At 39.1% G+C, this 23798-nt stretch overlaps 2 protein-coding genes across 2 annotated transcripts in view; one reads left to right on the top strand and one right to left on the bottom strand.

Annotated features, from left to right (window-relative positions):
• The window catches only part of LOC147611459 (uncharacterized), a 119665-nt gene that overhangs the window by 92424 nt on the left and 3443 nt on the right, over positions 1-23798 (top strand). The window lies entirely within an intron of this gene.
• The window catches only part of LOC147611460 (uncharacterized), a 114835-nt gene that overhangs the window by 44877 nt on the left and 46160 nt on the right, over positions 1-23798 (bottom strand). The window lies entirely within an intron of this gene.

Below are 23798 nucleotides of genomic sequence, written 5' to 3' on the forward strand. Positions count from 1 at the left end.
ACCTAAAGCTTTCAATTTTCAAACCCAATTAAGTTATAAGATTAAGACTTGTACTCGTAAAGAGGCTTGAGATGTGTGCAAGTGATAAACTCAAGCACAATTAAGTTATAAGATTAAGACTTGTACTCGTAAAGAGGCTTGAGATGTGTGCAAGTGATATGATTTCATTGCTTGAAATGGATCCCTTTTATATGAGGAGGTACACCCTTGGGCTTGTACATCAATGTGGGATATATCCCTTTGCTCATGTGGCTTCATGCTAGGCTTTGCACTTTCTTGGCTACTCAACTCACTCCCTACCTCTTCCTTGTGCTCTTTGGCACCACATTTCTCAACAAGAAGGGCAAGTGATAGTAGAGATTTATGCAAGATGTGGAGATTGTACTATGGTAGTGCATAAGTTAGGTATGAACATTGTTTGTATATTGATCCTGAAGAGGATGTTGTGGAGGATGTCTTGATGAAGGTGCCATTGTAGTGCAATGAACATGTTTGTTTATGAATATTCAAGTGATTGGGTTTAACAATTGTTATGATTATGTCATGAATATTCAAGTGATTGGGTTTAACAATTGTTATGATTATGTCATGATCTTATTTTACATATGAAAATAGAGAGAGAAAAGACAAGAGCAATGCATGTTGGGGTTTTGCAATATCAGTAAGATACCATTGATAGTTTCAACAATGTCTGTACTCAAAATGTCATACAAAGCAATAAAGAATTGACATGTTGTGTATTGTGTAGATGAATAAGGTAGTGTTAAGTTTGTAGACTTGAAGGATCTATACGAATAACATGAGTTAAGTGTACTGTGTTGAGAAATGACAAGGATAATATATATATATATATATATATATATATATATATAGAGAGAGAGAGAGAGAGAGAGAGAGAGAGAGAGAGAGAGAGAGAGAGAGAGAGAGGATATAGAGAATTAGTGAAGCGATAGAGAGAGAGAGAGAGAGAGAGAGAGAGGGAGAGAGAGGGAGAGAGAGGGAGAGGGAGAGGGAGGATAGAGAGAGTGAGCAAAGATAAAAATATAGAGAGAGAGATGGGAAAGTGAGACAAGGGGAGAGAGAGAGAGAGAGAGAGAGAGAGAGAGAGAGAGAGAGAGAGAGAGAGAAGCAACGAAGAGATGTGAGATGGTTGGAGAGAGGGGAGAGTGACATATATATATATATATATATATATATATATATATATATATATAGAGAGAGAGAGAGAGAGAGAGAGAGAGAGAGAGAGAGAGAGAGAGAGATAAGGGAGGAGAGACAAGGGGGAGAGAGAGAGAGAGAGAAGCAATGGAGAGATGTGAGATGGTTGGAGAGAGGAGAGTGAGCAAAAATAAAGATATAGAAAGAGATGGTTGGAGAGAGAGAGGAGAGGAAGGGAAGATGGTAATACATAGAGAGAGAAAGGGAGGAGCAAGGTTGGTGGTGGAGGGGGCTAGGCTGGGCTAGGTTGGGTTGGGCAGGGAGGTGGTGGGCGAAGATGGTGGTGGGAATAGTTAGAGGGAGATTGTTCAAAGTACAGAGAGAGGGTAGCCAAGAAAAGCTCCCTCCACTGATGACCATCCCCCTTGGGAATCTCCTCTTGCACTCTTTCTTCCACCTTAAGGAATAAGCTAGAAGGATTAAAATGACCACATAGGGGGTCACGTGCCTATTGCTACATCGTTTTCTAATTAGTACCGAGCGGGACCTCACCTCCTTGTGGTTGTTGCCCTCTTGTTGCGGTGGCTCTTCAAAAGCATCAGTGTTGAGGTCTAGGGATTCCATACCCTAGGACTACTGCTCTTTCTTTGTTTTGCAGCTCCTTAGAAAGCCTCAACATCCTTTTTTTGTGCATCAAAGTTGTGCCCAAGGGTGACTCTTTGTCTCCTTCCTCAAAAGCAATGGTTGGGAATTCCATCCCCCCAAGACTGGTCCACTTTCTCTGGGAATTCCTTCCCCCGGGGGATGTTCCTCTTTATCTGTTGTAACTCCTTGGAAAGCATCGGCATCCTTTGTTTGTTCATCAGTAGTAGCTATGCCCAAGGGTGGATCTTTGTCTCCTTCCTCTGGACCCTTGTTGGCATCTTGGGCTTCTTCGTTACCTTTTTCACTAGGCCTAGACCTCCTCACTTCCCATGCTTATCAAAGATAATCTTGGCGCTCCAGCTCGATAAAGTCAAGCACCTCGTCACCGTCCATCTTGTCAAAGACAGGGTAGGCCACTCATCGAGTGTAGCGAATAACAGTGCATTGGCTACCTTTTGTTCTTCAATCGATGCCACAATAAGGTGGTAGAGGACTAGCAGATTAGAGGTGGCAAGATCCAATGGGCTAGCTTGCACTACCTCGTCACACCATTCATCTTGTTGAAGGTAGGGAGGCCACTTGCAATGTAGTGAAAAACAACACATTGGCTACCTTTTTCTCTTTAACCTATGCCATAATATGGTCGTAGAGGACTACCACACGGATTGGGTCATATGTGGAAAATTAAATGGACTAGCTTGCAATGCCTCATCATGCCATCCATCTTATTGAAGGTAGGGTAGGCCACTTGTTGCAATGTAGTGAAGAACAACACATTGGGCTACCTTTGTTCTTTAATCTACCACACTACCATAATATGGTGGTAGAGGACTACCATACATATTGGGTCATAGGTTTGAGAATCTAACGAACTAGCTCATAGCACCGTCGACAAGAAAAGCACAAAACATATAATGAAAACCTTAACATACGTTCTCCTTGTGAAGGTAGTCTATCGATCCCGTGAATGAAAGAAAATTGTTGCTGGTCTGTCACCACCAACTAGCATTCTGCGCTTGGATGTGCACTAAGAACAGGTGTAGAACCAAAGACCCAAAACCAAACTTAGAGTTATACAAGAAGCAGTCATCCTTGGATCACTCTCTGACCGATATGGTATTAGACAGTGTATGAAGTCTTCACTTATTTTGTGCCATGCCAGAGAGTCATGTCAATATGTATATCCAAGGTCAGCACTCATCACAATATGTAATCAAGAGCTTAACAATTCTAAAAGAAGACATAAGAGCTAGTTTTGTAAAAACCTTCAATAATATTATGAATGCTTCTTTTTATGGACTCAATTGTACAAATCAATTTTGTTAACACCATGAATTTAAGGCTATAAACACCTTAAAAGAAGAAGATGTTCAAAGAAGAATAAGAAGATGTTAATACCAAAACTTACACTTAAACGTTTTCAGATGGCGTGACCTCATTTAGCTGGAGTGCCAGGGCTATCTCTGGTGGAAGACCAGATGATCAGATGACTGCCTTCGCTTTTGAGCATCTTGCTTCTCAATCTAAACCTAAACAAATTTCCTTAACTATCAATTTTGAAGAACTCTTATTTCCAACTCAAGAGGATCAGGGACACCGATGGTTCAGAGGTCTACACATTTTTCCTTACCCTTTAGACCACCATCGCCCATGATTTAACTTGAAGTAGTGGATACAACAATTCTGTACGCACCCCTACTTCCCAGCCTTTAAGCCCCATCGATCTATATATTAACTTTTATCTTATTTTGTATCACATAAACATATTATAACTCTCCCATGTAGAGCCGACTTAGACTGGGGTGATTAAGTCATAAGATCTTATTATACATAAAATTCAAATAATAAAAACATCTTTTTCGCTTTCTAATTAGTTTTTTAGACACTAAAGGATTGTTTGGAAATTTTTCCATCTCAACTTGTATGGATTTGTTCAATTCCAATAGTCGAGATGATGTTAATGTACCTTAATAAAATAGTTGACAAGATAGGGAATAAAGAAATGAAAGGATATAGTCTTGCATATAGCTATGTCAAACTTTTTTTAAAAGGACTTAGACCCTTACTTGCTGCTTGTAGTAATCATGGGTGCTAGTAAAGATGTCCCCACAATGAAGGCCGTGATGATGAGATAGAGCTATATTTAAATATTTTACGAATTAGTGATCTCAAACAAGAACTTTTCGAGGGGCTCCAGTATTGGGATGAGGATTATCACTCTTGTATAATTGAACTACCTATAGGGGATATTGAGATGATACCCCAAATTGTAATCATTTTCCACACGAGTTGGAAATTGTAGGCGTAGTAGATCATTATTAGGTCTTAGACATTGACAATACCTTTGATGACAGTGAATTCTGTGAGGAAGTCCTAGAACTCGATTTGCTTCTACCTACCCACAAAATTCGCATCCCTGAAGAAATTATTATCCTTAGAGGCCTTGCTAATTTTTAAAGGATCAAGGCAAAGTATGGTCTTGTATAACTTGGAACTCCATTTTTGGGCTATGATTATAAATAAGTGTTTGTATTCAGCTTAGAGCTTGTCTTTTCTAATATATTCTTTTGCATCCCTTATAAAAAGTGAAATAATGAGATTCTAAAAATCAACTTGTGGCAACTATCTTGACAATTATAAGTTATTTTTCCAATGGCATCTATTTAATAAGGAAGTTACAGATCGTCTTGTGATGGCCAACTCAACAATTAGATGGCATCTATTTAATAAGGAAGTTGTAGATCGTCTTGTGATGGCCAAATCAACAATTACGTAGTGCTAGTGTGCTGATGAGCATGAAAGAAAGCTTGATAGATCCTCCAAATGAGATTGCAAGGAAAGGGAGCCACATTTACTTCCACTCTTTTTTATTTACTTCATTGCCATTATTTCTTTAGGAATTTTTGATTCGGACTATCGAACGCACTCTAATGGTAGTGGTAGAGTCTTGAAAACATAGTCCTTTGGTTATCTAGCTTTTTCTTTATTACCATTGTGTCCTCAACGTTATTTTATCTGGATCATTGAACACACACTAATGGAAATGGTAGAGTATCATGGTTTATCCTCAAGATTATCTTAATTGGATCATTGAACACACACTAATGGTAATGGTGGGGTATCATGCTTTATCCTTTATCTGTAACTTAGGTTTTTCCCTCCTAAAATATATTCTTAGGAAGAAAATGGCTTTATTTCAAGGTTATTTTAGTTGGATCATTGAACACACACTAATGGTAATGATAGGGTATCATGCTTTATCCTTTATCTGTAACTTTGAATAGTAGACACATGTTTTTTTCCTCCTAAAATATCTCCTAAGGATGCAAACGGCTAGTATGATAAATGGTGGAGCTCAGGTATATCATCCCCATCTACTATTATTCATGGACTCAGAGCTTGTATCAAATATGAATCTTTTCATGAGACCTTCATACTTTGAGGCCGATGATAATTTTGAAAAGTTTTTGCTCCTTAAATTAGGTTTTTGTGGGAGAAGGTCATACTGCCACTATACCACCCTTATAACACACCCTTTAATCAATACAAGTGGTGTAGATAGGTCATGTTTAGGGAATCTCATGGAAATCTATAAACTTTTGGGGGCTCAACCAAACTTTGGTAAGTACCAGGTATCCTCACCCCTAATCACAAAAAGTAGCTCCTCCCATTTGGCTCCCTTGGTGTTTGTATTGCCATCTCAATGGTCCTTCCTTTCCTTTACTATGTTGATGCCTCCCCCATGCACCATAAATCTTACAGGAAGAAGGTTTTGATGCACCTCAATCCAAAGTTGGTCGAGCCCCTTTCCCCACCATTAGGGGAAAACATGTTGAGGAGACCAACATGTTTCTCCCTAAGACAAAGCAACACCCACTAGGCTCTACCTACCTAGGATGACAATAATCACATCCATCACCTTGGTAAGAAGGTGGCTGCTATGGAATTGCACACCGCACCTTCCATGTGTGTAATAAAATGATAAACACACAATTTTTTTTAAAAAAAATATGGTACCGACATTCCATCTATACACTCAAATATAAGTGGTGCCACTATTTAATTGGTTTAGAGTTCTAGATCTACATGCAATCATTTCGATACTTGCTCACTCAGTCTTAGTAGGACTTATCTCCTCTCCAGCTTTGTTGATGACACTTTCCTTTTTAGTTCATCTTTAATATTGATAATGTGTAAGGTAATAAGGAGAATTTTGTTATTGAGGTGCTTAGTCAAAGGCCACATTGAAGAGAAACTTTCTCATTTCATCTTTCATATTGATTATGTGTAAGGTAAGTGTCAAGAATCTTCTTGCTCTCTAGCAATTAGCCATAGTGCTAGTGGTTACCTTCTTGCTCTCTAGCAAGTAACCATAATCCTAGTGGTTAGACCACTTGCCTTGGATCATGGAAGTCTCTAATGAAGAAGCTAGAGAGGCCAAGAGGTGTGTCAATCCCTCTTATTTGAGCCCTTTCTCTATTCAACTAAGTAATCCCTCTTATTTGAGCCCTTTCTCTATTCAACTAAGTAATCCTTCCAAAAGACAATGATTAAGGTAGAAAGCTTGAACCACCTTCTTCTCCAATCATGCTCAATCACTCTCTCACTCAAGCAAGCAAGCATGCACACTCAACACATTCCGTCCACACACACAAGCATGAATCCTACAATCAAGCAAGCAAGAGCTCAAGAGCAGAAGAAATCTTTGCACTTGAAAAATGGTAGAATTCTCCCATCCACATTATCAAAAGTTGTATATATACAAATGGGCTTTGCGCGACCACCCATATTAAATAGGTTACCAATTCATATCTCTACCCATATATACTACAAGGCTTGTGGATGTGGATAGCTTTTAATACACCGTTGGCCCATGACCACACATAATGTGAATACATCCTAGGCCAGACAAGGATTTTCGATATAAGAAAAAGAGTTAACAACTCCCCTGCCTAGACTTACTTTTGTCCTTGGAAGCTGTAAATATGATAAGCATGCCGATGAGAGGATCTTGACTTCATCTTCACCCCCGCGAGCGACAACCTCATCATGTGAAAAATGTGGACATGCTCTCTCCAACTCCTTCACCACTATCTCTAGCCTAGCCCACCACTACCCCTCCTACAAGCTCCACCACCACCACCACGCTCAGCCCAGCCCACTTTCTCCCCTGTAGCCCAACTTAGCTCCTCCCTTCTCTCTCTCTCTCTCTCTTCTCTCTCTTTCCCCCTCCCACGCTCTTCCCTCTCTCATTATTTCTCCCTTATCCACCCTTCCTCTCATTATTTCTCCCTTATCCACCCTCCCTCTCACTCTCTCTCCTTCCCTCTCTCCTTCCCTTTATCTCTCTCCTAACCTCTTCCTCCCTCTCCTTCCCTTTTATCTCTCTCCCAACCTCTTCCTCCCTCTCTCCTTCACTTTATCTCTCTCCCAACCTCTCTCTCTCTCTCTCTCTCTCTCTCTCTCTCTCTCTCTATGCATAATCTCTCCTCTCCTCTTCCTTCCGTCTCTCCCCCTCTCCCTATGCATAATCTCTCCTTCTCTCTCTCTCTCTCTCTCTCTCTCTCTCTCTCTCTCTCCTTCCCTATGCATAATCTCTCCTCTTCTCTTCCCTCTGTCTCTCCCTCTCTCACAACCTTTACTTCATACTTAGATTTTTGGGTGATGACATCTCCTCTTAGAATTTTGGGTGTAGAATTTTCACTCGCACTTAGAGAAAGGTGTCCTCTCTTGTTAGTGGCTCACCCTAACCCCCTTGGAAACACATCTAACAAGAGATTACCTAGTGAACTGCAACTGTCATGAGGATCTTTCCAATGGCCGAGCTCGTAACCCTTGAGGTCTCCAAGCTCTACAACTCCTTGAGAAGCAATTCCACTGCGTCTTCGCTGAGCGTTGTCACACCGTCGCATTGCACTACGTGTACTCGTCCCTCCTCTCACCTCACATCGCTCACACACACTCACTAGCATGCATTAGAGAGAGATTAGCAAGATCAAGACTCTATTGCACAATGGGAGAGTATTCTTGTATTATGAGAGATATTCACTTATATATACATGGCCATAAGTGTTCACACTCACTTAAACTGTGGCTGACTGGGCACATTAGGCTCATAAGAGGCCTAATGTTATTACAATGACCACTCTCATAATATATCCATGAAATACATCACTTGGGAATTCATCTTAACTTGCTACCACACGCTCTTGAAGCAGGAATTGCCTTAAGTATACCATCGGACCATTATGGGCGCTCGTCTCCAAGTTGTAGATTTGGACGCCATTGCTTCATATCTTGAATGTATGACCTTTTGGTGTATCTACCTTGACTCCTTGATATAAGATAATGGTAGCATCTCTTGTTAACCCTAAAAATGGGTTAACATTCTCCCCTTGCTAATGGCGATTGCGTCCTCGTGATCGTGTTGAAGGCTGATTGGCATTCTTTGTTGATGGTTTAGATGTTGAGTGATGTTCAATGGTCGTTGTTCCTCCAGAAGGAATAAGAAAGGGGAGTTAGTAAATGAAAAGAATAGTAGTTTATTGAGAATTCCTATGGGTTGGGGGGGTGGGGTTTTTGGCCAATGATTGCATTTTTATATTTTAGTGAGCATGTTTTTTTTTGGCTCACTTTGTTTTTGGCAATCATAAGAAAGGTGTAAGGTTACATGTGATTTGTGTGAGTGGGGAAGCTAAGAGATGTTAATGACGAGGAGAAGAGAAGGAAGGATATGGAGGAACGTAGACAAAATCATCAGAATGAGATTGTGTTTCTCAGTTCCTCATTTGATTCATTGAAACAACATTCATCATTTGAAGAAATTGGCCTTTGATGATGCCCATTTGTGTGGCATGATTCTTGTCAAATGTTGTTGAGTAGGGCCTATTCCTGCATGCTTATTCCCATGTGTTTTTTATTTTTTTTAATGTATAATTAAGTGCTCTTACAAAGCAAATATACATGAAATACAAGAATTGAGTCTCAGACTCTTAATGAACTGCTCTGTGTTGAAGTAGCCAATTGTTGGCTAGGGTTGACTTGCAAGGCTAATATAGATATCTTCACTAAGGATTGGAGATCATTGATTTGTGAAGGTAGAAGCGTCGTTTGGAGAGGCTAGGATTGAAAGAATTACGTTGACTTGCAAGGCTAATATAGATATCTTCACTAAGGATTAGAGATCATTGATTTGTGAAGATAGAAGCGTTGTTTGGAGAGGTTTGTAATTTGAAGGAAAATTCTAGGCGATGGATTGTACCATTGACCAAGGCTTTCACCCACCATGGTCCCCCATCCAGAGATGTACCTGGAAATTTGTCGATAGTGACGCTTTGGTGCAAATGTCCTCCGGTGCATGAGTGTGAATATGTACTCATGGAGTAGCTACGACATTAATTTAGCCAAAATTATAGTAAGCTATAAGCTTAACAGAAATATAATGGCTATTGAAGATCGCTGTTGGGAGTGCTTAAGCCGTGAAGTGTTAAGTTGTGAAAGGGTTAGCATGCAAAAGGGTTTAAGTTGTGAAAGACTTAACACGTGAAGGAGCTTAAGCCGTGAAAGGCTTAATATGTGAGATGCTTAAGCCGTGAGATGGCTTAACTAGTGAGATTTTTAAGCCGTGAAAAGGCTTAACCCATGAGATTGTAGGGTTTTAGTTGTGTGAGATTACGAAGTTTTACCTGTGAGATTGCAGGGTTTTACCCTGATGGTTTTTTATTTTAAACGATTCTATGACTCAGCTAGGGTATGACTTGCAAGCAACAGGTTCTTGTGCACTTATGCTTCACATCCAGAGGGGTGAAAAGAGCATTATGAGTTTATCTTTGATGCACTAATAAGTCTCTGTTTATAGACGTAGGTATTGTTTCTTGAATTTGTGGCTCAATTATTATTGAGGCAGTAAGTAAGGCTTCTGGGTGGTTGCCAATGGGGTTGACTAAATACACCAACTTTTGTGTAGGTGTTGTATGCACGAGAGGGGTTGAGTGACTTGCTTGATGTTGACTGGGTTTCCATTCTTGTCGAACTTTAGATGAAGCTGTTGGGGTTAAAGTCGGGGGTCACGCTGTCTTCACTTTGTTTGATTTTGGCAACCATATGATGGGATTACCATCATAGTATCCTTGTTGTTGAAGCATGTGCACAGGCACCCATCTTTGATGAGCATTATAAATTGGTGGTTAATGCTTTTGGTGCTGAGGCTTATTTCTTTATGCAATCTTAGGGGACCTTTTGGTTTGCTTGGGAAGCCAAGCTATGTTATTTTATTTATAGTACCCTTGTGCTTTCTTGCAGTAATCTTTTCGGTACCCACACTTGTTGATATGTTGGAGATCTTTGAAAAACTCACATAGGCTTTTGTGGACGGTGTAGTGGAGTGCTTTTATTTTTCCCTGGCCTCTGAGTACTATGTTGAGGAAGACACTTTGTCTGTCGAGGCACCCAAATTTGATTGGCACCTTCATAGTAGCCTTGAGATACAAGTAGCTGCTTCTCCACTCACATTTTGATACCATTAAGATACCTAGATTTTGGTTGTCTTGGTGGATTTTTCTTTTTGGTGAAAGTGGAAGGTTTTGGGCCCATGGGGCTAAAAAGTCGTAATAACAACGATCTGAAGAACACACGAAATGGGAACCTTAGAAATTATCCTTATTGCAAGTTATATTAAGAATTTTCTATAATGGGTGGTCTTGCACAAGGAGTGTTTATGTGGAGAGCCTCTCTCTAGTTTTTCTTTGCCTGATGGATTTCTAATTTAAATTCTGAATGGACACTTAAGTTCTTAAGATTAAGAAGAAGAATCTTGCTCAACTGTATTGACAAAACTCACATTTTCTCTCTCTAACTTTTTTTAGGGTAAATATAATGTCTTCTAGCCAAAAGGCTTCAAACATTTCTTAATTATATCATTAAAGATTTTAATGGCTTACCAAACTTCAAAAGTTAGTTTTAAGTAGTCTAATAAAACCCCACTCCTTTATAAGGTAGTGATTGATAGAACACAATCTTCAAGATATTACTAGTTTGGTCCTCATTCTACAATCTTCTTGCCCTTTTTATTTCTTGGGATTAAAGAGAAACTTACTATTTGGACAGCTAGAAAAATCATTTTTCTCTTTCTAAGTTATTACTCTCTCTACAAAATTGAATGATATTAGAAGAATATAGTCATACCTTTTAAGGGGTTAGGGAGGGATCCTACATTTACTACTTTGAAATTTATGGCCTTCCTAGAGGTTTGAGTTGCTTTTTATGATGCTTTGATGCTCCAATTACTGAAGGCAAGTTTTGTTGAAATATACAAGTGAATAGGGTGTGTGTGGGAACAAGCTCTTAGTTAGAGGCTGTAAAAGAGAAGATGTAATTGTGAAAGAACCTGTGAAAAGGTGAGAAGAATCTACTGGGAGAGAATAAAGGGTAGCATGAGAGAATTTAGGAGTGTGGAGTTATTCTAGGAGATATTCAGGGAAAAGAGAAGAGGTGGAGAGAATCAGGCAAGAGGTGGAGATATTCTGGGAGTAAATCATGGAGAAATCAATGGGATTTGATGCTTGATGTAAACTCTATAAATTGAGGCATAGCCCTAATGAGAATTTGCTGGTTTTTGAGTATCCATGCCTATCTTAATCTATTTGCTAATTATTCACTAATTATATCTTAATCATTTGCTAATTATTCACTAATTACATCTTAATCAAGATGTTGATTCTAGTGTATGATCCACCATAGCTCATCACAATGCCCAAATTTCAACATGGTATCAGAGCCATTCTAATTTGTGAGCCCATTATCTTGCTAATTATTTTGCTAATTAGGATTAGTAAAAAATTATAATTTTCTCTCTTTTTTCAATTAGCCTCTGTACCCCCAGCCAGTGGAGGAGCTCCCTCTCCTTGCACACTCAACCATTGCCCAAACCCTTCTAGCCCAAGATAGCTAACCCATAGGAGCTCCAGCCCATCAAATCAAAAGCGCAAACCGCCCATGCAAGCTCCCGATTTTTGCTAATTAAAAAACTACGTTTTTCTGCAGTAAATCAATGATTTCTACTTCATCAAATCAAATGGGTCTAATTCCTCTTAGCCCCGGGGGTTTTCAAGCATGCTCTACAAGCTAATTCCTCTACAAGCCCCGGGGGTTTTCAAGCATGCCTATAAATCTCACTCAAATTCAAGATTATTCACAGCCAGAGTTGCATTTGGAATGTGCATGAGAATGAATGCTATACGCATTATGTATTGGGCACATTGCATCAATGTAAAAATGGGAACAGACACTGTCCTTGTCCAGAATAAGACAAGAGGTAAGACCTCCCGCATAAATTTGGGTTTGCATTGCATAATGACACAAGATAAGCATCAAAAACCCAAAGGAACTGTCAATAAAACATTGAAACATGTTGCTCACATGGAGCAAGAAGACCTGACGGACAAGCTCATGGCCCCAGCCATGAAAGAAGAAGAATATCTCTTTCCAAGAAGAGGATCCACACCAAGAAGATCTAAAGGAAGACATGGACACGAGAAGAGAAGCTGCCACAAGAAGAGAAGCTGCCACAAGAAGACTGAAAGAAGAGACGGACGCGTGGAGAGAAGCTGCCACGACAAGAAGACTGAAGACAAGAGAAGATGTGAGGCTCCAAAGAGTGAGGAGCCATGTGAAAATCTCTGAGAGAGAGAGAGAGAGAGAGAGAGAGAGAGAGAGAGAGAGAGAGAGAGAGAGACCCCACAACCCAATGTAACCTGCCCCAATAAAGTAAAACCACCTCTGAGCCACCGATGATGTAGGCCACGTGGTAGATGTATGTGTGAGCACTTTAGTCAAGGTCGCAGGCACTTATAGTAGCCTTGGACACATAGAGAGAGAGAGTGTCAAGGACTATGGAGTTTAGGGACTTGAGGCACTGGTCGCGGACTGTCAAGTAAGAAAGAAACTTGATACAGGGTCCAGGTGTGCTGAGATAACTTGAGGGGAGGAGTAGACACTGGTCGCGGACTACCAAGTAAGGGGAGGCAAACTTGGTATAGGGTCTAGGTGTACTAGGAGTATTCACTTGAGGGGAGGTGTTGAAATATACAAGTGAATAGGGTATGTGTGGGAACAAGCTCTTAGTTAGAGGCTGTAAAAGAGAAGATGCAATTGTGAAAGAACCTGTGAAAAGGTGAAAGAACCTATGAAAAGGTGAGAAGAATCTACTGGGAGAGAATAAAGGGTAGCATGAGAGAATTTAGGAGTGTGGAGTTATTCTGGGAGATATTCAGGGAAAAGGGTAGCATGAGAGAATTTAGGAGTGTGGAGTTATTCTAGGAGATATTCAGGGAAAAGAGAAGAGGTGGAGAGAATTAGGCAAGAGGTGGAGATATTCTGGGAGTAAATCATGGAGAAATCAATGGGATTTGATGCTTGATGTAAACTCTATAAATTGAGGCATAGCCCTAATGAGAATTTGCTGGTTTTTGAGTATCCATGCCTATCTTAATCTATTTGCTAATTATTCACTAATTATGTCTTAATCATTTGCTAATCACTTTGTTAATGATGTTGATTCTAGTGTATGATCCACCATAGCTCATCACAATGCCCAAATTTCAACAAGTTTGGTCAATGTATTAATTATTGACTGGAAGTTGAGGGTAGTGCCTTGATGAGGTCATTAATGATTTAGATTTTTACCTTTGATAACACTTCTGTTTTGACTTCGTTCCCCTTCTTCTTTGATTGGAGAACTACTCCTTCTTTATGGTCTGATGAGGGTACCCAAGTAGTGTGACAACAGTTGCCAGTGGGGGTCCACCTTTGAACTGCCCTTTTGGTCTTGACTTTTGGGTGTCTTTTTTATGGCTTCCTTATCAAAAGGGTTCGGTGTGACCATGTACCTATGTTAGTGGAGTTAGATCCACAACAAGTTTAAGCAAAGAGATTGAATCAACTTTGTTTTTCAAAGACATGTACTAAGTTTCGGTTGTAGAGGTAATGGAATGGTCTCTGGAGATAGATTCAACACCAAGGTGTGATCTATCCAATCAATGTGGCACTTGTTTTAAAGCCATGCAATTATGACTTAGGATCACTTCTTTAGTCATTTCATTTGCATTAATCACATAGAAACTACCTTCGAAGGGATTATTTCTAAAGTGATCCAATTGCGGCTTAGGATCACTTCTTCAGTCATTTCACCAAATGAATTAATTTTTATGTTAATATCTTGTAACTTTTGATGGCCAAGAGGTAGACAAGTTTTGTAAGACATTCTTGAATCTACCAATCCCAATCCCCATTTTTGTTCTAAACCCTAGCCACAAACTAACTGATGGGTTTTATTTCTTTTGTTCTAAATCTACTAGCCCCAATGCTTGTGTAATACCTATTTTTGTTCTGAACCCTAGCTAGAGATGGTGGCAGGCCGGGTTTTGTTTCCTGTTGGCCCACCCACAGACCTGATTATAAAATCTTCTTTCCTGTTATCTCCCCTGAGAAGTGACCTCCAGACAACCGTGCATGTGCCTCTTGTACCACTACTGCTTGTTCAAAATCAGGAACAAATCTTCTTATTATCTGATCTATCCCTTTTCTATACAATGCTCCTGCAATGACTAAGAATGGCTTGCTTTTCAGCACAAACTTCCTTTTCTGATCCACACTCATCTCTTCTGGTAGTAATCCATCAGTGAGAAACAGCAACATTCGATCATAAAAGGAGTCAGAGCTCCAGCTCTGAACAGCAAACAGATCAGAGTCAAGGAAATAATCATTAACTCTTGCAGCATCCTCCTTACTTTCAAGTCTGCTTAAATAATCAACCACAACATGCTGATTCCCTGGAGTATGTACTATCACAAAGTCAAATTCTTGCAACAACAACATCCATCTTGCTAACCTTCCTGTCAACTATGGTTTCTTCGCAAGAAATAAGAGAGCTTGATGGTCAACATGGTAGAAGACTTTGTTAGCCAAGAGATAATGTCTAAATTTCTGTAAAGAGAACACCATGCCCAAAGCTTCTCTGAGTAATTCCTCTCAGCTGAAGTTAGCATTCTACTTGCATAGTAGATAGGTCTAAACCAATTCTTGATTTTTTCCTTCATAAGAACAGCTCCTACTGCAATGTCTGAGGCATCCACAAATACATGGAATGGTAAAGACCAATCAAGAGGCTGCAAAATTGGAGCTACCACCATCATCTTCTTTAAAGTATGAAATGCCTTTTCTTGGGCCTCTGACCACCTGAATTCTACTCCTTTCTTGGTTAAATGTGACAAGGGTGCACATACATCTGACAAATATCTTAAATGTCTACTATGCCACTTGATCTGACCCACAAACCTAGATGTTTCCTTCAGATTCACTGGGCTCTTGGACTTTATGATGCTCTGAATTTTTCTTGGATCCACCTGTATACCTTCCTCTGAAATTACATGGCCCAACAAGATTCCTCTTTTAACTGCAATTGCACATTTGTATGGATTCAATGACATACCATACTTCCTGCATCTCTCAAAACCTTTCCTCAAGTGCTCCAAATGCATCTCTTTGGATCCAAACACACTGAAATCATCCATAAATACCCTCATAAAAGAAGACAAATAGGGCTCAAACACTCTGCTTGCCACCTCTAAGAAAGCTGGTGGTCCATTTTTTAATCCAAAGCTCATTACTGTGAACACAAATTCTCCCCACTCTGTAATGAAGGTTGTTTTGTGTTCATCATCAGGATGCATCCTGATTTGATTATATCCTGAGAACCCATCCAGAAAACTATACATTTGATGCCCTGTAACTGAATCTAGCAGAGTATCTGCAAAAGGTAATGGAAAAGGATCTGTGATGGTGGCTGCATTGAGCTTTCTATAATCCACACAAACTCTGATTCTTCCATTTTTCTTGGGAACTACTACAATTGGAGATAGCCATGTTGCTTCATGTATAGGCTTAATGAATCCCACCTTGAGCAGCTTGTCAATTTCATCTTTAACCTGCTTTGCATAGTTAGGATTCATTCTGTACCTCTATTGGATAATAGGCTTAGCATCTTGCTTCAAATTAACCCTATGGGAATAAAATGCAGGATCAATCCCCTTCATATATGAATATTCCCATGCAAAAATGTCATTGTATTCCATTAATAATTTTAGAAGATTGTCTTTGAATTCTCCTTCCACATGAATACTAACTTTGACAACTTTAGGGTCATTCTCTGTTCCCAAATTCCATTCATTCAGATCATCCTCCATAACTCTAGCTGATTTCTTCATACTGTTTCCATATCTTTGCTCTGCTATTGCAATAGCCTGATCAGTTATTTTGATAGACCATTCTGCATCTCCTCTGACTGTGACAGCTCTGATTCCTGTAGAGCTCTGAACTGTTCCTTAGTCATCTCAGTCCCTGTTTGAATATCCTGGTCTGTCTCCCCCTCCGCAGCTACAACAAAACAATCCTCATATAAAACAGTTGTTCATCATCCAATCATTTTTTCTTCTTTTTGCCCTTATCTTTGGACTTAGAAAATTTCTTCTTCTTTTTCCTTTTGTGGCTAGTTGATTCACCATCTGAATCTGAGTCACTATTATATTCTGAATTATCATCAGAGCTCTCTGAGTCTGTGTCTTCATTAGAGTCAAAGTCCACGTCTGAATCAGACCTCTTTTTCTTTTTCTTCTTCTTAGTAACACCCAACCTCTTTTCCACTCTTACTGCTGCTTGCACCAAAGCATCAAATCCTGCAACAATGTCTACATTAGCCACTGTTGATCTGATTGTCTTCCTTAATCCATTCAGGAAACAGGAAGCTAGAATTTCATTGGAAAGCCTATCTGCTCCTTCCAATCTTCTAGAGAGAACCCTGAACTTCTGAGCATAGTCCTCTATAAGCATTTCTTTTTGTCGAAGATCTTTAATTTTATTTATGATATCATTGGCTGTTTTCTCCCTTCTGAACCTGGCAAGAAAACTCTCTCTCAAAGCATCAAAGTTTCCAAAATGTCCCAAACCATACTGGCTAAACCAATCCATTACTGAGCCTTCTAGGGTAGCAGCAAACTGCCTCTTCCTCACCTCTCCCCCATAAAGTGTGTCATAGCCACTAGCCTCCCACCTTGTTTGGAATTGGGCTACATGGCAGTCAGGGTCCTCCTTGGGTTTTCCCCTGAACTTTGCTGATCTCACCTTTGGGTTCTGTGCTGGTGGATTTTGAGGATTCATTGCTGCCCCTCTAAATGGCCTCCTTGCTAAGACTGGTAATGGTTGAAACTGCAACCTTCTCCTACTACTTCCCCTGATAGCTCTGTTCAACAAGGTTCCTCCAAGAAATGTCCTGAAAGTGCTTGAGAATACTGGTGGATTTTGAGCATCCCCAACACTTCCTACTTCTGCATTAACATTTGAATCACTATTTAAAATTGGAATGCCCAAATCAGATTCAGATTGTACCAAACCTGTCGGAATCCCTTCTCTTGGAACAGCATCCACAAACTGATCATGTACTTCTTCCTCATCATCAATATCCTCTGCTTCTTGATCCAATGTTTCCTCCTCTACATCTTCTTCCAAAACAGTTTCCAATGGTCCACTTGTCCATGGAGGAACTTCATAATCTGAATCATAATCATCACCTTCTTTGTCATCATTCCTGCTTCGTAAAACAGCATCAGCATCTCTGGCCCTTAACCTTGTATAATATCGTCTTGAATTCCCCGAATTATCTTCAGACATCCAAGGCTAGCGGTCCTCTGAATATGTCATATCCTCCTAGAAATCAGGGCATTCAAACTCGCAGGATCGCCAGTGTATACATGGCCTCTAAAAGGTTCTGTACAAGACATTAACAAACAATACTCACTCAACACCATTCAGAGTACAGACTCTGATTTATCACGACAGCATAATGATTGCACAAACATCAAGAAAGACATGATAAACGGTGAGCAAAGACATAGCAGAACTTCTCTTTCATTCATTAACCACTCGGTTCAGATCCCAAAAGGTACATCCACACGTAACTAACCACCAAGCCCTTTGACTAAGGTCTAAGAATTACATAAGAAAGCCCTAACAATCCATAATAATAAAGGTTTGTTCAAAGGTAATTCCACTTGTTTCCATGCACATTTTGCTAACCTTTCCAAATGGTCTTTCTAGAGAACCGTCAACCATTTTAACAGAGACACCTCTAGGTTCAAGGGCAGTTTTTCCACACTTCAACCAACAAGCTTTAGTTTGCAATACCCACTCCCTCTTTTCATCCCCTCATTCATTGCTTCTTCCCAATGTTTGTTTCCTTTCAATTTTGCATACCTTTGTGGCTCAAGTGTCTTCTTGATATTTTTCAAAGAAGGTTTGTTCAAAGGTAATTCCACTTGTTTCCATGCATTAATCTTTCTAAATTCCTCTATATTCTCAAATTATTGTTACATTTATAATTATGCATGCGCACATGTACGCACATGCTTTTATGACCTAGAGTTACTAGGTCATAAAAGCATTTTTGGAACTTACGAAGTATTTATTGGTCTTTTTAGAACTTTTAAGGTTTTGCATAGAAAATTAAGAATATTGGTCCTTTTGAAATTTAACAAGTATTTGTTAAACCTTTTTTTAAAATCTTGATTAAAGCAACAAAAAAATTAATTCCCTTAAAGATTACATCAAGATCAACACTTGCTAAGCACACTACATGATTCAAAACTACTCTTCTCCCAGTTACACAAAAGAAGTGCTTGTTCTACGTTACATCTCGTTTGGTGATTTATCGCATTAATTTGCTTAGCACGTGAGATCTTTTTCAATGTTGGGCACAGGCAACAAAACCGCTTGAGCAAATTATTTTATTGGATGATTACCTCAAAGATATTTCTCTCATATAATTTGTTTAAACCAACCCTTTTTTTCTATTGGTTTTTAGAAATTGATGTTTTTAAGTTACTTTATATCCTCAAATTATTATTACATTTATAATTATGCATATGCGCACACATGCACAAGCTTTTATTCTAATACCCAGAGGATTTGTGTATCTTATACATATTTCTTATATATTTTTACAGCTAGGGAGAAATTTCTAATAGTTAGGAGAAATTTGTGTTTTCTACAGCTAGGAGAAATTTCTACTAGTTAGGAGAAATTTGTGTTTTCTACAGCTAGGAGAAATTTCTAATAGTTGCCTTAAGTTTATGGAAAAAGGAATATGCTCTAATTCCGTCCATAAATTAAACCCTCTATTCTTCATGAACGTACCAGAGCTTCGTTATTTGTCTTTCTTTCCACTTGTACTAGTCGTTCTAGAAACGACGCTACTCCCACCTGGATTTGTGTGTTTTGCAAAGGGACATGTAAGATAGGATGATCTTGGGCCACTCTTACCTAGCTTGGTGGCTGTTGAGGTTCATATCTTAAGAGTGTTTCATGTGGAGTGCATCTAGAGCCTTCCAACCATAGTGTATGGCTTTCTTTAGGTACCCACCTTTTGTAAGCAAAAGCCTATGGTTTTCTACCATGCTATTTGGAAACGTTTTGAGGATGAGTATTCTTTTTCATTGGACTCTAAGGATGGAGGGTAAAAAGCTGGCACTATGGTGAAAGGTGCAGGTGCTGTACACAATGAATCTTCATCACAGTAAGGTTCATAGGCTTGTGTTCTATTAGAGATAAAATGACTTGAGATCCCTACTACCCCAATGCAGCCTCATGGGAAATCTGAACGAATGTGAAAATTGTTATGGCTTTTCTAGCTTCTTCCCAAAAGGATTTCTTTAGCTATAGTTCCTTCACGGAGATCATGAAGAATGTGGACTTGCACATGTTGTCTTCAATACTGAAGGTTAGCTCTTACGTGTACCCATACACAAAGTTACCTTCTTGAACCATGCACTTGTGCAGTGGTGGGAGTGACTGTGGGCCTACCTAATGAGGTCCAAGTCTCATAGGACATTAGACTGTGATGTGCATGCCACTATCAATAAATCCTATTTTTTCTTAAACTCCTTGCCTGATTGGAATTAAACCAGAGTTTCACAAGTTTCGCTAGTTCGACCTCGAAACTGTCTTCATTTGCCTAAGATGTTACAGATTACCCTTCTAAGCTTCTTAAGTTTGGCTTCATGCTCTTTCCCTAAGTCGAACAAAGCATTTTGGAACAAGTGGCTCGAGTTGTCAAGGATTCGAATGAGTTACTAGGAGTTGTTTTTGTCATGAAACTATGGAGACACTACCTAGACAAAATGGCGCACATTGTCCTCGCTTTGTGAGGCGTTGCTAGTATGCATCCGTGCCTCCATGATCCATCCGGCATACCTCTCCTTTTCATTGGCAAACTACCTCCATGATCCATCTGACATACCTCTCCTTTTTTAGCCTTCCAATGGCTTCCTCTACGTATTCAACAAACAGATCATCTCTAAGTAGAAGGTTATTAACTCTCAATTTCCTAGTAGGAAACGGAGTCGGTTCATCCCCTCATTCATTGCTTCTTCCCAATGTTTTTTTCCAATGGCTTCCTCTACGTATTCAACAAACAGATCATCTCTAAGTAGAAGGTTATTAACTCTCAATTTCCTAGTAGGAAACGGAGTCGATTCATCCCCTCATTCATTGCTTCTTCCCAATGTTTTTTTCCTTTCAGTTTTGCATACCTTTGTGGCTCAGGTGTCTTCTTGATATTTTACATCAAGGAAACATGACTTTAAACTAATGTATTAGGGAGTAGAGTTATTGTAAATCTTCTAGGGATTTTCTTTAGTTCCTTAGAATTTGAAGAATCCCTCTTGTCCTCGAGAAGCTTATTTGAGCTAGTGGAGATAATATCTTTCTTCTTTATATATCCAACTTCTTCGACCCCATGAATGAATATCTTTCTTCTTTATTTGAGCTAGTCAAGATAATATCTTTCTTCTTTATATCTCTAACTTCTTCGACCCCATGAATGAATGCACATTACTCTATTGGTTTTTAGAAATTAATCTTTTTAAATTCCTCTATATTCTCAAATTATTGTTAAATTTATAATTATGCATGTGCACATGTAGGCAGATGCTTTTATTCTTATACCTAGAGATTTTGTGTATCTTATACATACTTCTTAGAATTTTTGTAAGGTTTTATTTCTTGTATCAATATCTTAAACTTGTGTGGGTTGTTTATTAAATTCTTTCACCTTACTGAAACGTGTTTCTTATTAGGACTTCAAGGTTTTGCGTAAATTTTTTTAAGAATATTGGTATTTTTGGAATTTATGAAGTATTTATTGGTCTTTTTAGAACTTTTAAGGTTTTGCACAGAAAATTAAGAATATTGGTCTTTTCAAAATTTAACAAGTTTTATTAAACCTTTTTTAAATTTTGGTTAAATCAATAAATTTTTTAATTCCACTAGAGATAACTTCAAGATCAATACTTGCTAAGCACACTGCATGTTTCAAAACTACTCTTCTCCTAGTTATACAAAAGAAGTGCTTGTTCTACGTTATATCTCATTTGGTGGTTTATCGTTCGTTAATTTACTTAGCAGGTGAGATTGTTTTCAATGTTGGGGCAGGCAACAAAACTACATGAGTAAATTATTTTCTTGGATGATTACCTCAAAGATATTGCTCTCATATAATTTATTGAAACCAACCTTTTTTTTGAATTGGTTTTTTAAAAATTGATGTTTTTGAATTACTTTATAGCCTCAAATTATTATTACATTTATAATTACACATATGCACCCGCACACACAAGCTTTTATTCTAATACCCAGAGGATTTGTGTATCTTATACATATTTCTTATAATTTTTCTAAGGTTTTATTTTGTGTATCATTACCGTAAGCCTCTTCTTGCAATAATCCCCTAAGGTTTTTGAAATTGTATTATATGCATGTTGTTTAATAAATTCTTTCACCTTTCTAAAATGTGATCCTTATTTACCTTAAGACTTTGAGGTTTTATGTAAAAAAATTAAGAATATTGGTATTTTTGAAATTTAAGAAGTATTTATTACTCTTTTTAGGACTTCTAAGGCTTTGCATAGAAATTAAGAATATTGGTCTTTTTAGAATTTATTGAACCTTTTTTTAATCTTGATGGTTTGTCGTTCGTGATTTGGAAGACCTCCGTAGAGATGGTTCTATTGAGCACATGATGCTAAAAGGGGAAGCTCGAGGGGAAGCTCAAGAAGCTTTCCATATATTATGACATGAGTGATGATGATGCTCTTCCTTGAGCAAGTGATCTCCCAAATGATGTAGTGATGTCCTACATTTTGATTTCTTTGTCAAAAACCTTGTTGTAGATGTCTTCTCGAAAATGCAAGCGACTCAAAAGCTGTGACACTTGGGGCTCCTTTTTATGGGTAAGGATAAGGAAGGAGAGGGAGCCACGCTAGACGAGGCAATTCATTCGATAAGGTGGCAGAGCATTGTATCAGCACGAGAGAGCTCGAGGGTGCGCGCTGCTATGATTTCATCAAGAAAATGAGAGGCAGTGAAGGTGAAATGCATGTAAAAAGAGAAGGTGAGAGCTGTGTGATTACTTAAAAATCTTATTTATGAGATTAGATTATAAGTTTTTGGACTAGTTTACCAAGAAGGTTATGGTAGAGACTTAGATCATAACCGTAGACACTCACCTAGAGTAGTGCTTAGGTTGGCTTTTGGTAGAGTTGTTTTGTACAGCTAGGAGAAATTTCTAATAGTTACATTAAGTTTATGGAAAAAGGAATATTCTCTAATTCCATCCATAAATTAAACCCTCTATTCTTCATGAACTTACCAGCTTTTCTATTTGTCTTTCTTTCCACTTGTACTAGTTTTGCAAACGGCGCTACTCCCACCTAGGTTTGTGTGTTTTGCAAAGGGACATGTAAGATAGGATGATCTTGGACCACTCTTACCTAGCTTGGTGGCTGTTGAGGTTCATATCTTAAGGGTGTTTCATGTGTGGAGTGCTTTTAGAGCCTTCCAACCACAATGTATGGCTTTCTTTAGGTACCCACCTTTTGTAAGCAAAAGCCTATGGTTTTCTACCATGCTATTTGGCAACGTTTTGAGGATGAGTATTCTTTTTCATTGGACTCTGAGGATGGAGGGTAAAAAGCTGGCACTTGGTGAAAGGAGCAAGTGCTACCAACAATGAATCTTCATCACAGTAAGGTTCATAGGCTTGTGTTCTGTTAGAGACGGAATGACGTGAGACTACCCCAATGCAGCCTCGCGGGAAATCTGAATGAATGTGGAAATTGTTATTGCTTTTCCGGCTTCTTCCCAAAAGGATTTCATCAGCTATAGTTCCTTCACACGGAGATCATGAAGAATGCGGACTCAGACATGTTGTCTTCAATACTGAAGGTTAGCTCTTACATGTACCCATACACAAAGTTGCCTTCTTGAACCATGCACATGTGCAGTGGTGGGAGTGATGTGGGCCTACCTAATGAGGTCCAAGTCTCATAGAACATTAGACTGTGACGTGCACGCCACTATCAATAAATCCTAATTTTTTCTCAAACTCCTTGCCTGATTGGAATTGAAGCCAGAGTTTGGCTAGTTCGACCTCGAAACTGTCTTCATTGGCCTAAGAGGTTACAATCGATTGCCCTTTTAAGTCGTAAGTTTGGCTTCATGCTCTTTCCCTAAGTCGAACAAAGCCTTTTGGAACAAGCGGCACAGTTGTCAAGGATTCGAATGAGGAAAGATATGGTTTTCAAGAAAGAATTCAATTGAAGTGGAGAAGGGTTGGTGTCAACAAGGACTCCCCTTTCCGTCATTCGTTGCACGACAAAATGGCGCACACTATGGTGGCTTTGCGAGGCGTTGCTAGTATGCATCCGTGCCTCCATGATCCATCCGCATACCTCTCCTTTTCATTGGAAAACTGCCTCCGTGATCCATCCGACATGCCTCTCCCTTTTCAGCCTCCCAATGGCTTCCTCTCAGTGTATTCAACAAACAGATCATATGTAATAAGTAGAAGGTTATTAACTCTCGATTTCCTAGTAGGAAACGGAGTCGGTTCC

This window comes from Cibotium barometz, chromosome 47 (assembly GCF_041138505.1).
Source record: "Cibotium barometz isolate CiBa-2024 chromosome 47, ASM4113850v1, whole genome shotgun sequence".
Taxonomy (NCBI): Eukaryota; Viridiplantae; Streptophyta; class Polypodiopsida; order Cyatheales; family Cibotiaceae; genus Cibotium; species Cibotium barometz.